The sequence below is a fragment of the Galeopterus variegatus genome, unplaced genomic scaffold (genome assembly GCF_000696425.1).
Source record: "Galeopterus variegatus unplaced genomic scaffold, G_variegatus-3.0.2 Scaffold7484, whole genome shotgun sequence".
Classification (NCBI taxonomy): domain Eukaryota; kingdom Metazoa; phylum Chordata; class Mammalia; order Dermoptera; family Cynocephalidae; genus Galeopterus; species Galeopterus variegatus.
This window is the reverse complement of record NW_007733595.1, coordinates 14,363-20,400: the sequence shown is the minus strand read 5'-3', so window position 1 is coordinate 20,400 and position 6,038 is coordinate 14,363. Positions and strand designations below refer to the sequence as shown.

General features: G+C 45.4%; 1 pseudogene; it reads left to right on the top strand.

The window, feature by feature from the left end:
- Positions 1-1,884: 1,884 nt before the first annotated feature.
- LOC103607504 overlaps positions 1,885-6,038 on the top strand; it is an 18,141-nt pseudogene continuing 13,987 nt past the window's right edge.

The following is a 6,038-nucleotide window of genomic DNA, read 5'->3' as shown; positions in this document are numbered from 1 at the left end:
CAGCTCTAGAGCTGTGGAAGACGGTCCAGGGCAGGCCGCAAGCGGGGGCTGGGGCAGCGCGATCCTCCAGGCGTAGAAACCTGGGCGCACAGTCCGGCGCCCACCGACGGGGACCTGCAGAGCGCTCCGGGGATGTGCAGGAGGCGGGGCAGAGGCGCGCAAGTGCCCGAGGGTCGGCCCTGAGACACTGCTCACTCGGGACCTGTGAATTCGGGTCCCGGGGGGACACGCGGCCCGGGCGCGCCCCTCCCCTCCTCGCCTCCAGCCCCATGTCGCCCCCACCGCCTCACCTGGGCCTGGGTGGTCGCTCTTGGTCTCCAGCGCCCAGGGCTGAAGGGCCGCGTGGGAATCGCGCCCAGCGACCAGCACGCGATCCTCGCGTCTCACCCGCCAGCGTCGTCCGCGTTCCAGCCCCAGCGCGCACGCGCAGCCGGAGAAGGTGGGACGGCGGACGGCGGGGCCAAAAGACCTCGCAAGCGGGCGCGCGCCCGGGACTGCAGCCGCCGAAGGCNGTTTCTAGCATTACACACCGACCTCAAAAAAGGAGAAAAGTCTCAAATCAACAACGTAAACATTGCACCTCAAGAAACTAAATAATCAAAAACAAACTAAGCACGTAATTAGTAGAAGAAAATAAATAATAAAGATCACAGCAGAAATAAATGAACTAGGGAACCGAAAATCAGTGAATAACATCAGTAAAATCAAAAGTTGATATTCTGAGAAGATAAACAAAATGAACAAATCTTTAGCCGCCCTAACTGGAAAAAAGAGAGAAGGCTCAAATAAATATGATCAGAAGTGAAAAAAGAAACCTTACAACTAACAGCACAGAAATACAAATCTTTAAGATTCTCTAGGGCCGGCCCGGTGGCGCACTGGAGAGTGCGCCCCTTGGGAGTGCGGCGGCGCCCCTTGGGAGTGCGGCGGCGCTCCTGCCGAGGGTTCGGATCCCATGTGGAGACCGGTTCCCGCTCACTGGCTGAGCGCAGTGCGGGCGCGACACCGAGGGTTGCAATCCCGTTACCGGTCAGTAAAAAAGACAAAAAGGAAAATAATAATAATAATAATAAGATTCTGTTTCTCTAGAACCACTCCTGGTATCAACATGTGTGTTAGTCAGGGTCTCCAGAGAGACAGAATCAACAGGATGTGTTATAATTACATGAGAGGGATTTACTAGCTCATGTGGCAATGAAGAAAAGTCCCACCATAGGCGTCTATAAACTGGATGCCGGTCACATGGCTCAGTCCAAGTCCAAAGGCCTCAGAACCAGGGAAGCTGATGGTGTCCGTGGTGTAAGTCCTGGAACCCAAAAGCCGAAGAGTCTCAAGCTCTGATGTCCACGGACAGGAGACAGGAGTCCCAGCTCCAGCTGGTCAAGAGAGAGCCTCACCTTTTCCCTCTGTCTTTTGTTCTCTCTGGATCCCGAGTGGATCAGATGGTTCCCACCCACACTGAGGGTGGGTCTTTCCCACCCAGGCCACTCAGACTCTCATACTAATCTCTGATGGAAACACCCTCATGGACACACCTGAAAAGAGAGCTTTACCAGGTCTCCCAGCATTCCTTCATCTAACCAAGTTGACATCTAGAACTAACCTTCACAACTCCCATTCATTATCTGTGCTTCTCCTTCCACAACGTATTTCCAGGAAGCAGTGTCAATCCGCCGACTACATTTTATGGCTCCCTGGCATGTACCAGGGCTTGTGACTAGTTCTCTGTCAAGGGAATGTAAACTGAGGTGACGTGTCTAATTTCTAGGCTCAGGGATTTAAAAAGCAGTTGTGCCTTCTCTTGCCTCTTTTTCCACACTCACTAGCTGAATGCAGGAGACTCTGGAGCCCTAGAATAGGAAGGGACCAAAAGAAAGAAGGAACATGGGCCCTGAATCAGCACAAGGAAGGCCACCTGCCAAGAAAGAACACCTGCTCTGGACTCTTCTGTGGGTGAGAAGCAAACTTCCATTATGCAAACCACTGACATGCAAGGATTTACTTGTTATAGCAGCTGGAGTTATATTAACAAATCACAGTTGCCGACTATGACCTTGTTGCTAAGTATAAAGGATACATACAGCTCAGTCCTTGACTCTATTAATTTTTCCACAACATTAATCGTGTTAATCGCTCACTCCCTTTTGAAATTCCTCTTAACTTTGCCCTTTGCCTTCTTTACTAAGACTGAATTCTGCAGCTCCCACCAACACTGCCACATCTGCCTGTCCCCACTTTTACCTTCAACTTTCCTGGCTTCTCCGTTTCGTCTCCCTTCACCACTTCTTCTCGTTCAAAGTTCATACTCTCCAAATCTCTGTTCAGGCCCATTTATTTTCCTGGGCAGTATCAACCACTTCGAACCTACTGGAAAGTCATTTCTTACTGACTAGTAGCTTCACCCGGAGGAAGGTGACAGTTAATGACTGAAAAATATTGACACGCTCAGAAAACATATGAAAATGTGATATGTTCCTCATGTAGTTTGCATTTCACTACTCTGTTTTAAAGTTTTACTGTACGGAGTCAGTGATATACAGGATGTCTTCAAAACTTTCAGGGAAGGATCTGTATTATCTTTCAGTTCTATTTTTCTGAAACCTTTTTGACATACCCTCGTAGAGATTTTAGCTTACTTGGTCATTTGTTCTTCCTTTTACAAATATATCCTTCTTGGTGCCCTCAAATCACAATACTAGGTAGATTTTACTTTACCCTGTGCCTTGTATATGCTGGATATTAATCCCTTGTTGGATGAGTGGTTTGCAAATATTTTCTCCTATTCAGTAGGTTGTCTTTTCACTCTGTTTTGTTTTTTTTTTTTAAAGATCTTCCCAGTTTTATTTTTATTTTTATTTTTTCCCTTTTGTCTTTTTTTGTGACTGGCAACGGATTGCAAACCTCAGTGTCGCGCCCATACAGGACCAGGAAGGCAACGGGATCGCAACCCTCAGTGTTGCACCCGCACCTCGCTCAGCCAGTGAGCGGCCGGTCTGTATGTGGGATCCAAACCCTCGGCGGGAGCTCTGCCGCACTCCCAAGCGGCGCACTGTAGCAGTGTGCCACCGGGCTGGCCCGTCTTTTCACTCTGTTGATTCCTTTGCTGTGCAGAAGGTTTTTTGTTTGATATAATCCCATTTGTTTATTTTTTGTTGCTGTTGCTTGTGCTTTTGAGGCTTATTCATAAGTCTTTGCCCGATCCTATGTCCTGAAGTGTTTCCCCCATGTTTTCTTCTAAAAGTTCTATAGTTTCAGGTCTTATACTTAAGTCTTTAATCGATTTTGAGTGGATTATGGTATATGGTGAGAGTTATGAGGTTTCATTCATCTGCACATGGATATCCAGTTTTCCCAGCTCCATTCACTGTAGAGGCTGACTTTTGTTGAATGTATGTTCTTGGCATCTTTGTCAAAGATCAGTTGGCTGTAAATACCTGGGTTGATATCTGGGTTCTCTATTCTGTTCCTTTGGTCCATGTGTCTGTTTTTATGCCAGGACCATGCTGTTTGGTTGCTATAGCTTTCTAGTATAATTCGAAGTCAAGTATTGTAATGCCTCTGGTTTTATATATTTATTTATTATTTATTTATTTGTTTGTTTGTTTGTTTGTTTTTGTCCAGGATTGCTTTAGCCATTTGGGCCAAAGCCCAAATTATATCTTATATAATTATGATTATAATTATATCTTAATTATTGATTGATGTTACCCACATACTTTGTGTAAAATGTGTAGGATAATATTGTGAGACGGACTTTTATTTTTTATTTTTTTTATTTTAATTTATTTTTAATTTTTTTAAATTTTTTTTTATTTTTTATTTTTAAAAGATGACCGGTAAGGGGATCTTAACCCTTGACTTGGTGTTGTCAGCACCACGCTCAGCCAGTGAGCAAACCGGCCATCCCTATATGGGATCCGAACCCGTGGCCTTAGTGTTATCAGCACCGCACTCTACCGAGTGAGCCACGGCCTGGCCCTGGACTTTTATTTTTTCTGAATCCTAAACACATCAAGGAATTTTCAGATTTTGGAATGCACATCGGTGTAGGCCCGTGGCATAACTGATGTTCTCTACTTGATGTTCCCATTGATATTAAAGGTAGTACACGTTGCATTCATTCAAACTAACTTTTGAACATGATATTTTGCGTGAAGATGGGAATGGATAGAGTTTATAACCATTTGGGGTCTTTGTTTTATGAGCAATTTATCTTCCTAACCCATATACCTTCTTGATCCCCTTGCAAAATACCTAACCTTTAACCCTTAAATATAACACGGTGGTAAATTGGGAACTCTACTCATCACTAATTTCATTCTAGAAGTACTAATTAAATAGCTTAAAAATACCTGTCACTCTATCAGGGCCATGGAAGGCACAACACAACCTGCTTCTAAATTGCTCTTTCTGTAGTTGGCAAAGGATGACACACCTGTACCACAGAATGAGAAAAAAATTCAAATCAAAATGAGTGCTGTAGGTAACCAGACTTTAAAATTTGGTCAATGGCATGAATACTAATGACATATTATTATGAAAAAAAAATATATAAATCATTTGTAGTAATTATAAAATATTTATAGTATAATTTCATTTTAATTCTGTGTATATGACTTATATACTATGGACAGACAGTATTATAAATATTATATAGACAGAGAATGCATGTACATATGATATGCAAATGTATATAAGGGTACTTCAAAAAGTTGGTGGAGGGTTCAAGGGAGAGTGTGACTGGGAGCTGCCTGCCCAAAGCAGGGCTGTTGACCGGGGCAGGAGGGTACCTGGAAGCCCCCAGCTCCCCCTTCTCAGGTCCAGGTGGCAGCCATGCTATCTGCTTATGATGGGGACAGTGGTGGGACTGCAGTGTCGTAGCTGGAGGAGGGCCCATCAAAGCGTGTCTTCCCAGGTTTGGGGGTCCCTTGCTGGCCAGCTGCTGCAGGTCCTTTAACATGCACCCCAGCATAGGGGCATGTACCCCCAAGAAGGCTGTGTTTGCCTGCCTGAGTGCTTGTCAATGGGTTTGAGGTCCCAAATGATAACCTAAGACCGAGCAGCCCCAGCAGGCCTCCTGAGGACTCTCTTGGACACAGTGACCATGCATGGGCTGCCCCCCAGCCCTCAGGCCAGACAGCCCTCCAACTCAGGTCCAAGCTGCACACCCCTCACCCTGAACCTGGCTTGAAGCCTGACTATCATTTTCGATGAAAGAAAGGTTTTCTTTTGTGAGGGGTTCATTGCCTTTTCTCTTTTCTTTTCTTTTTCTTTTTTTCTTTCTTTCTTTTTAAATATTTGGAGAATGGAAGTCAGGGCAACAAGACGAATCTGTCACCTGGGGATTAAGCAATAGCTAGTGGAACTCCCAGGCGGTGCTGGGGCCAGGCTGAATGTGGTGGGGCTGCAGCAGGGGGGCATGTTCATGGAGGGTGAGCTGATATCGGTGGGGCTGGACACCCTCATCCACCACATGGGGTCCACCAGCAAGCCCTGCGGTGAGCAGGCCAAGCTCCTCAGCAAGTACCTGATGAGGGACCTCCTGGGCGAAGTGTCCTAGGCAGGGTGCAGGAGGTGTTGGACTCAGAGACACTGTGCAGGAGAGCAGTCAAGATCCTCAAGAAGAAGTTGTGAAGAATCCCCATTGCGGAGGCCAGTGCGAAGAAGTGAAGAGCAGGTGCTGGAGAATGGTCTCTGAGAAGAACTGGCTCTGCACCTGCACCTGGGATTCCTTGTACCTTGAAAGCAGAACATTGGAAATCATTTGTTGCCATAAAATAAACTTTTGAAATTTTGCTCCACTAAAAAAGAAAATCACTATTTCATCAAATATTCTTTGAATCCATTTTTAAAAATATGAATATATTTCATTTTTTAAAAATATGAATATATTTCTAAATTATTCAATTAAATGTCTATTGAGCAAGTACCATGACAATGCTATCAGCATAGGGGACACTATGGACACGAATACGATCTAGACAGATATCTGGCCTCATGGAGTTAGAGTCTGGAAGGAGAGCTGGCCAATGACAGAA